Below are 9,918 nucleotides of genomic sequence, written 5' to 3'. Positions count from 1 at the left end.
GACACAATCAAAATGTTCTGAGGAACAAAAGAAAATATATAGTTTGATGATACACTAGGTCAAGTTATACCACAACGTAACCAAAGGATATTTCCAAACCTACCTCAGAGAAGTGTGATGTCAAATTTGTTTTCTAAGCAACGAATTGGGGTACTTACCACTTTTTAAGGACATGAGCTGCTATCATTTTACTTAAAACTTTACAAACTTTGATCAGATTTAATTTCAATTTGTATTAAAAAGCATTATACAAATGTTAAACTTTGACATTTGTTCTCTCTGTTCAGTGAATAAAACTATATTTTATTCTGAAAAATACAATTATTTTTATTCTGAAAAATATTCCTTTTTCCTCTTACAGTAGTTATTGAAGTGAATTAATAGTAGAATTTGATATAGTTGCACAGGATCATAAACACAGTATTGTATATTATCAAATTTAATAACAAATATAATGTACTTCTTTGAACAATTTTTAGAGTAGTCTACTCTTTTTAAAAGATGGAGATATACTTCTTAAGTTCACACAAATTCCACTTTATTGTATATAATCTCAGATAAATTTTATTGAATTATAATTTATTGAAATTATATCTACTTAAAAATCATACAGAAAACTAAAAAATCAAAAATCAAAATTAAACAAAATCAAAATAAATAAATACACACACATACATACACACACACCCAAAACCCATGTGTTGGCAAGTACAATGGCTATAACAATGGGCTAGGCATTCTACAGGTAAGTGCAATCAAAATTTCCATAAGTGACAAAAAAGATTTGCGTCAAAATGGCCTGATTGTCCAGAATCTCTGAAAAAGCTACTTGGGATTTATTTAAAGATAAAGATTTGAACGAATACTCCTTAAATTTAGGAAATCCATAACATAAGGATTAAAGAAATATTTACAGTGTTTATTAAATTCAATCCTTCCTCCCAAATATGGCTTTGAAGACCAAATGCTGTCTTCTCTCTCTAAATTGAGTTGTCCTCCAAAAACTTTTTTTAGGTGTTTGTCTCTGTGTATTGAATGTTCCAAGACCTAACATGCTTCATTGTATTTTTATTGTGCTTTCAAATTTAATCAATAGTTTGGCTTGATGTATAGTATCTAGTTTCAAATTTCTTATCCATCTATACTTAAAAAAGCACACATATACACACACCAAGCTGTCTTTCTTATATGCTATTACTATTGAGGATTCTACTGTCAGTATTAGTCTGGTACGTTTCAGGTGATCTGTTCTATCTGCTGGGCATCTTTATGCTCTTCTCTGTCTTTGATATTCTTAAACTCACCAGAATATATGCTACTGTTTTTTCTAATCTCTTATGTTTGACATTCTTTTAATCAGATAGCTTTCATCTTTCTTTAATTCTCCAAAATTTATCTCAGTACTTATTTAAATATTTTCTTCTTTAATTTTTTTCTCTTGTGCTGCATTTTGGCAGAGGTCATTAATCTGTTTTTTTTTACAATTAATTTATTCATTTTATAGCTATATTCATCTTACTATCCATTGACTGCATTATTTCAACAATTTTCATTTAATTTATATACACAGTAGAGTATCCTTCTTTTCTCCCTATGTATATATTATTATTTTATCATATTAATTTTAAGCTATTTTTAGATAAGTTCCACTAACACTTCAATTGGCTTAGAGAGTCCACCATATCGTCTTTTTCAGTTAAGTAATTCTACTTTTCATGTGCGTAGTTATTTTGGCCCATGAGTTCAGTTTCTCATAGGATCATCAAGCCACCATAAAATCAATGTATTTTGTGTGCTAGGACTTCCTAAACAACAATAAAGAAGAGTGAAACCTGGTAGCTTAATTACAATGATGTTTTCTTTCTCATTTACTCAAAGTTCATTACATACTGAGCAGCTTCCTTCTATCTTGTAGCTATACAAGTGTTTCCAAATAAGTGTTTGGACAACCTTGACTTCTGATATCACTGAGATGTGGTATATTAGCCAAGGTTTTTCAGAGAATCAAAGAAAGAAAAAAAAAGGAAGATATTCTTCCAAATGGAAGATATTCTTCAGGGCCAACTCTGGAAGAGGCTATTTAAACATCTGTCCAAATCCCATTGAACAAAACTCAATATACCCTCAATGAAATATGAAGAATACTGTATATTTCTGGGCACACACATCTCACTTTACCTAAAAATGTGCACCAACAAAAGATTGAAGGCCAATTGCCACTTCACAGAAGAACTGCAGAATTTAACAAGAAATTTACTAATGAGGCCAAGAATTCAGAATCACAAATACTTTGGAATTAGTAATGAGCATCTTCACTGGATGCTACTCTGTAACGCATATCTTATGGTCAGGGTTTCAATTTTAAATTCTTTCTATTTTTAAATCCTTATGAAGAGGCGTCATTTGGATGAAACAATTTACATAATTTATCATCCTTCAGCCCTAAGTGTTTTGAGGAAAAATGTGGAGGAATAATGCCTTAGGGAGCTAGTCTCTATGAAGAATTTTCAAGTTTACACCTTCAAGGCTTTTGCACAGTTCAGATAGATAGCCTCTTAACATTCCAGCTGATTTCTGCAGGGAAGGGTCAGTTACAAACTGTCCTAAAAGTTTGTAACTGACATATCAGTCATGAACAACTTTGAGTCTTTTCAGGAATTCAATGTGGTTTATTTGTTTTTTGTTAGTATCTGAAGCAGTACTATAGTGCTTTTTCATGGCTTCTCCAGAATTGACTTTGGAAGAGGCATCCAGCTCCAGTCCAGTTAATTCCATATTTTGGCAAGAGCTATCTTTTTTTTTTTTTTTTTTTTTAAGTGAAATGAAAGGCAGAGGGAGAAGCAGATTTCTTACTGATCAGGGAGCCTGATGCAGGGCTCTATGACCTGAGCCAAAGGCAAACACTTAACTGACTGAGCCACCAGGCACCCAAAGAACTATAATTCTAAAAATAAATATTGTTATACAGTTATCCATGTCTAGTAACTGACATATCACAATACATATACTATGAACAACTTCTCTTTATCAATACCTTCAAAAATATCTAAAAGATATGTCATATTTTCTCTTATTTTTTCCAAATTTTATATTGTGTGAATAGGTCAGATATTCAGCTTATGAAATTACATTTAAAGTTTTTAAAATATCAACAAATATTTTCATCTTAATGCAATTTTGAAAGAAATCTATTTTTCCAAACTCTACTTTTTATTGTTTTTTTTTTTTTTTAATTTTGTCGGCGACTGATAAAATGTTTAGCTAGATTGTAAATGTTAGATCGAAAAATGATTAATAGATATAGGTTCAAATTATTATGTTCCATTAAAAATGAGTTAGTCCTTGATGAACATCTGTTTGGTAATATGTTGTATCCAGATATAGTAAATTAATGACATATATAAAATTATAGGGAAATGAAACCTTCCATTCCATTATGAGTAGAGCTTTTAAAATACTATTTGTCACAACCTGTCATCTTGTCATTATGTAGCATTATATAGCATTTAAAAGATGTATACCCTTCACTTTCAAGTCCTTTAGAAATCTAAAATATGACTTTCTATGGTTTGTGGCTCCATATTTCTTTATTGCCAATGTGAACAAATCCATATGCTTTGATTCAAACAGGTAATAAATTCCCCTTATTTGGAAAAATGATGTTTATTCTTGTCTTCTCACCCTTAGCAGGTGGTTTCATTTTACTGTACTTCAGAGTTATAATTTCATGCTTATTAAAAACATTTATTATGATCTCCATAGCTGAATGAAACTTTTATTTTATTAAATTATTTACCAAAAAAATCTGTTATTTTAAAAAATTTATTTCCTCTGAGTGTTCAGAGAAGCGTGGTATTATGCGGTTTTTAAGTAGGTATTAATTGGTTACTTATATGGCTGTTTCTTTAAGGCTTATGTATATTGTCTATTATATGCTATACAACATTGTGAAAGTAAATTTAAGGTATGTTTTACATAGTTTATTTTTTGGAGTAAATTGTCCAAGTGATTTATGAAATTATGAAATTTATTAAATTAATTCTCTCAACATTAATTTATTCAGAACATTACCAAATGTCTTTTGAACCTATTATGCAGCAGATATTACTTTATTTTTTTATTTTTATTTTTTAAATTTATTTATGATAGTCACACACACACAGAGAGAGAGAGAGAGAGAGAGGCAGAGACACAGGAAGAGACACAGGCAGAGGGAGAAGCAGGCTCCATGCACCGGGAGCCTGACGTGGGATTTGATCCCGGGTCTCCAGGATCGCGCCCTGGGCCAAAGGCAGGCGCTAAACCGCTGCGCCACCCAGGGATCCCCAGATATTACTTTAGATTACACTGGCAAACAAAACACTTGGCTTTATAGAACTTTTATTTTAATGGGGAGACAAAACTTACAAACCTTAATACTAAAAAGTGCATAGTACTTTCAAAAATGATGAGTACTATGGGGAAAAATAAAAATTAGATCAGTGTGAGAAAAATCAAGATTGGTAGGCAGGGACGGCAAGTTAAAATTTTGAATAGGAAGATCAGGGTAGTTCCAATGAAGATGACAATTGAGCAAAGGTGTAAAAAGGTGACGGATTTGGCCAGAGCTCTCAGCAATAAGGTCACTGCAGACAAAGAGATTGGCTATCTCAAAGGCCAAAGGTTGGATCATGCCCTGGCAGATCTGAGGAATATCAAGGAGGCCACTGGATGACTGAAGAGTCGCAGGGAGAGAGGTCACACAGGTTAAATGAGTGGCCAGATCATGTGGCTTAGATGTCATTGTAAAACTCTGGCTTTTATATTTGAAAACTTACTGTGTGATAGAATTTCTGCTAATAACTGAGAGTTCAAGTGTCCATAAAGCTCCAGGGATACGTATTCTAGTAAGATAGGATAAGAAAAAGAGGTCATGTTTCCATATGGTGTAACAAATGCTAGGAGATCCAAGTGTAAGAAGTTATGGGAGAACAGAGGGGGCCCCAAAATCAGACTAATATATTCAGCAACTTTCTGTGACTACACATCAGTTTGTATTTGCTAGATTTTTATAGTAATGGAATCATAAAGTTTATGCTTTGCCTGACTTCTTTTTCTCAGCATAATTACTTCAAGAATCTCCAAATTCTAAATATCAATAGTTCGCGTTTATGCTGGGAAGTATTCTTTCGTATGGATAGATCATAATTTGTCATTACTCTGTTGATGGACATTTGCATAGCTGCCAATTCTTAAAAATAAAGTTGCTATGAAATCCATGTACAAGTTCTTGTATGAACATAGGATTTGTTTCTCTTGGGCATATGCCTGGGAGTAAAATGACTAGTTCATGTAACTGGAACATGTTTTATGTGCTAAGAGCATAGCACATTTTAGATTTTAGATTTCCTGTTGCTTCACAGCCTAGCTCAGATTAGGTAGAATCAGCCTTTATAATTTTAGCTATTCTAATAGATAAGTAGACATGACTCGTTATGATTATAATTTGTATCTGTTTACTGTCTAAATGTTGAGCAATTTTTCACATCCTTATAAGCTATCCATTTACCTTTGGTGACATATGTCTTCAATTATTTTCTTCACATATAAAATTGGGTATTCTATTTTGTTATTAGTATGGTTAATTTATCTTTATTTATTTTTTAATAATCTGATTAGATGTCCACTATCAGATACATGATTTGCAAATACCTTTACTTTACAGTTTCTTGACTGAGCTTCAAAAGCTGTCTGCCAAGAAATATGCTACTTCTCTCAATCTTGATACATGGAAGTATGACTAGAACATTATCAATTTTGACCTTCTCAAAGAAAGTCATGAACTAATATGTGTGTAATTGGTTGTTGTTGGAAGTGTTTTATAATATAAGTCATTTCTAGTTAGTTGATAATTTTGTTCAAGTCTTCTATATCTTACTAATTTGGTGACCATTTGTCTATATAATATTGAAATAAAAGTTGAAATTTTCTGACATAATTGGCTTTTTTTTTTTTTTCTGTTTCTCTTCTAAGGTGTAAGGTTTGTTTTTGTTTTTGTTTTGTTTCCCTCATGTGTCCACAAATCTGTGATTAGGTATATAAAAGTCAAGAATTACTATACACTTATGAGTTGACCCTTTTACTCTTTTATAATTTTGAATTGATCTTTATGTCATCAGCAGATGAAATTTACACTAAAATCTACTTTTCGCTCTCCTGGTTTTGTGGAGTTTCCTCACAGCATGTCCTCACTCACGCCTCAAACAAAGAAACCAAGGCTACCTCCTGCCCCCAAGCCAGAGGAGACATTGATCTTTCAGCATTTGTCAAAAGGAGAAAAAGAACAGAAAGAAGCAATTGAACATATTGATGAAGTACAAAATGAAATAGACAGACTTAATGAAAAAGCCAGTGAGGAGATTTTGAAAGTAGAACAGAAATATAACAAACTCCGCCAACCATTTTTTTTTCAGAAGAGATCAGAATTGATCGCCAAAATCCCCAATTTTTGGGTAACAACATTTGTCAACCATCCACAAGTGTCAGCACTGCTTGGGAAGAGGATGAAGAGGCCCTGCATTAACTGACAAGAGTTGAGTGACAGAATTTGAAGATATTAAATTAGCTTACAGGATAGATTTTTATTTTGATGAAAACTCTTCCTTCGAAAATAAAGTTCTCTCCAAAAATTTCATCTGAAAGAGAATGATGATCCATCTTCAAAGTCCACTGAAATCAAATGGCAATCTGTAAAGGATTTTTTTGTGTGTGTATATATACATGTACATATACATACATGTATATATATACACATATATACATGTTTTAATGTATATATACATATACATGTATATATACACATGTATATATAAATATACATATAGATTTTATATATAAATATAAAATATATATTTTAATGCATATATTTTTATGTATATATATTTTAAAGATTTTATTTATTTATTCATGACAGACACAGAGAGAGAAAGAGGCAGAGACATAGGCAGAGGGAGAAGCAGGCTCTGTGCAGGGAGTCTGACGTGGGACTCAATCCTGGGTCTCCAGGATCACACCCCAGGCTGAAGGTGGCGCCAAACCGCTGGGCCACTGGGGCTGCCCTATATATACATTTTTTAAATTGAAGTTCGATTTGCCAACATATAGTATAACACCCAGTGCTCATCCCATCAAATGCCTCCCTCAGTGCCCATCACCCAGTCTCTCCATCCCCCCAGCCACCTCCCTTCCACTTCCTCTTGTTCATTTCCCAGAGTTAAGAGTCTCATGCTTTGTCACCCTAACTTTTTCCAATCATTTTCTCTCCTTTCTCCTATAATCCTTTTCACTATTTTTTAAATTCCTTGTATAAGTGAAACCATATAATGACTGTCCTCCAACTGACTTACTTTACTCAGCATAATACCCTCCAGTTCCATCTGCGTCAAAACAAATGGTGGGTATTCATCGTTTCTAATGGCTGAGTAATATTCCATTGTATACATAGACCACATTTTCTTTATCCATTCATCTTTCAATGGACACCAAGGCTCCTTCCACAGTTTAGCTATTGTGGACATTGCTGCTATAAACATCGGGGTGCAGGTGTCTCGGTCTTTCACTGCATCTATATCTTTGGGGTAAATCCCCAGTAGTGCAATTTCTGGGTCATAGGGTAGCTATATTTTCAACTCCTTGAAGAACCTCCACACAGTTTTCCAGAGTGGCTGCACCAGTTCACATTCCTATCAACAGTGCAAGAGGGTTCCCCTTTCTCCACATCCTCTCCAACATTTGTTGTTTCCTGTCTTGTTAATTCACCATTCTCACTGGTGTGAGGTGGTATCTCATTGTGGTTTTGATTTGTATTTCCCTATTAGCAAGTGATGCGGAGCATTTTCTCATGTGCATGTTGGCCATGTGTATGTCTTCTTTGGTGAAATCTGCTCATGTCTCAGGTAGACTACATTCTCCCTCCACTACAACTTCTTCACCACCACCATCTCCCAGTCCCCTCCCTTTCTTTCTTTTATTTTATTTTATTTTCTATTTTTTCCTCTTTACTTTGTTTTTTTCTCTTCTTTTTTTTTCTTTTTTTATTTCTTCTTTGGGATTCTTGGCCTTTTATTTTTACTACTTCATTTTAAAATTCATTTTTCACTTTAGTGGTCCTTTTATTTTATTGTTCTGATCTTATTTTCATTTTCTGATCTCTGACCTCGTCAGAATCATCTGGGGTGAAATTTACTTAGGTCATGGTTGATATTCTTGAGTCAGCCCACTCATACAGCCACTCTGCACTGAGAAAAATTACTAGAAGGAAGAATTCACCACAAAAGACGGGATCAGTACTCTCTGCCACAGAGTTACAGAATATGTATTACAATTCAATGTCAGAAAGCCAATTCAGAAGCACAATTATAAAGCTACTGGTGGCTCTGGAAAAAAATCACAAAAGACTCTAAAGACTTTATTACTGCAGAATTTAGATCTAATCAGGTCAAAATTAAAAATATATTAAATGAGATGCAATCCAAACTGGAGGTCCTAGTGACTAGGGTTAATGAGGTGGAAGAAAGAGTGAGCGGCCTAGAAGACAAGTTGATGGCAAGGAAGGAAGCTGAGGAAAAAAGAGAGAGACAATTAAGAGATCATAAGGAAAGGTTAAGGGAAATAAATGATAGCCTCAGAAGGAAGAGTCTAAGTATAACTGGGGTTACAGAAAACACAGAGGGACAGAGGGACAGAAAGCCTATTTGAACAAATCATAGCTGAGAACTTCCCTAATCTGGGGAGGGAAATAGGCATTCAGATTCAGGAGATATAGAGGTTCTCCTCCCCCCAAATCATTAAAAATCATCCAGCACTCGATATTTAATAATGAAACTTGCAAATTCCAAAGATAAAGAGAAAATCCTTAAAGCAGCGAGAGACAAGAGATCCTTAACTTATACGGGGAGAATATTAGATTAACAGCAGACCTCTGCATACAGACTGGCAGGCCAGAAAGGGCTGGCAGATTATATTCAGGGTCCTAAATGAGAACAACATGTAGCCAAGAATACTTTATCCAGCAAGGCTCTCATTCAGAATAGAAGATGAGATAAAGAGCTTCCAAAGTAAACTAAAGGATTTGTGAACATTAAACCAGCTCTGCAAGAAATATTAAGGGGGAAAGAATTTGAGGAAACATTCAAGTTAAATGCAGAATAAAGCCAGCTGGAAGAGACAGTGCAGGGAACCAGAGAGCTTCTGCACTTGGTTTACTGACTATTCTGATGCAAGTGCAGATGAGTTAGGAGAGGTCGTCAACGATGATATTTGGCCAAATCCATTGCAGTACTACTTGGTTGCCCATATGCAAATTCCCCATATGATGAAGAAGGAGAAGGAGAAGATGATAAAAGATGATGATGAAGAAGGATTGGAAGATACTGATGAAGAAGGAGATGAGGATGAAGGTGAAGAAGATGAAGATGATGTTGAGGGGGAGGAAGGGGAGGAGGATGAAGAAGAAGACTAATGGAACACTGATGGATTCAAACCTTCTTTTTTAAAATTTTCTCCAGTCCCTGGCTCAAGTTGCATCTCTTTTTTTTCCATCCTCCTCTTGTACTCATTCACCCTGTTTTTTGAAGGCTCTTTTCTCTCCCTTTATACCATGATTCTCATCTTAATTCAGGGGGAAATATCTTGAGCAGAATACAGCAGGAAAAGAATCCCTACCCTTTTCTGTTCCAAATTCATTTTTATCCTTCCTGTCTCAACAAAAACTTTATGACATCAACACCACTGGGCTCTGTGGGAAAAAAGGAAACCTTTCTGCACCCTTAGCTCCGCTGGAAGCTGGAGGGTACTAGGCCCCACTGTAGTAGTGCATAGAATTCTAGCTTTTATCCTCCTTTCTATCTATGTTGGGCTCAGAGATTACACTGTGTCTTT

The 9,918-nt window shown here is 34.3% G+C and overlaps 1 pseudogene; it reads left to right on the top strand.

Moving 5' to 3' along the window:
- Window positions 1-6,221: 6,221 nt before the first annotated feature.
- Window positions 6,222-9,499, top strand: LOC611502 (annotated as a pseudogene).
- Window positions 9,500-9,918: the final 419 nt, after the last annotated feature.

Source organism: Canis lupus, chromosome 3 (genome assembly GCF_011100685.1).
Source record: "Canis lupus familiaris isolate Mischka breed German Shepherd chromosome 3, alternate assembly UU_Cfam_GSD_1.0, whole genome shotgun sequence".
NCBI classification, from domain to species: domain Eukaryota; kingdom Metazoa; phylum Chordata; class Mammalia; order Carnivora; family Canidae; genus Canis; species Canis lupus.
This window is presented reverse-complemented; position numbering and strand designations above follow the sequence as displayed.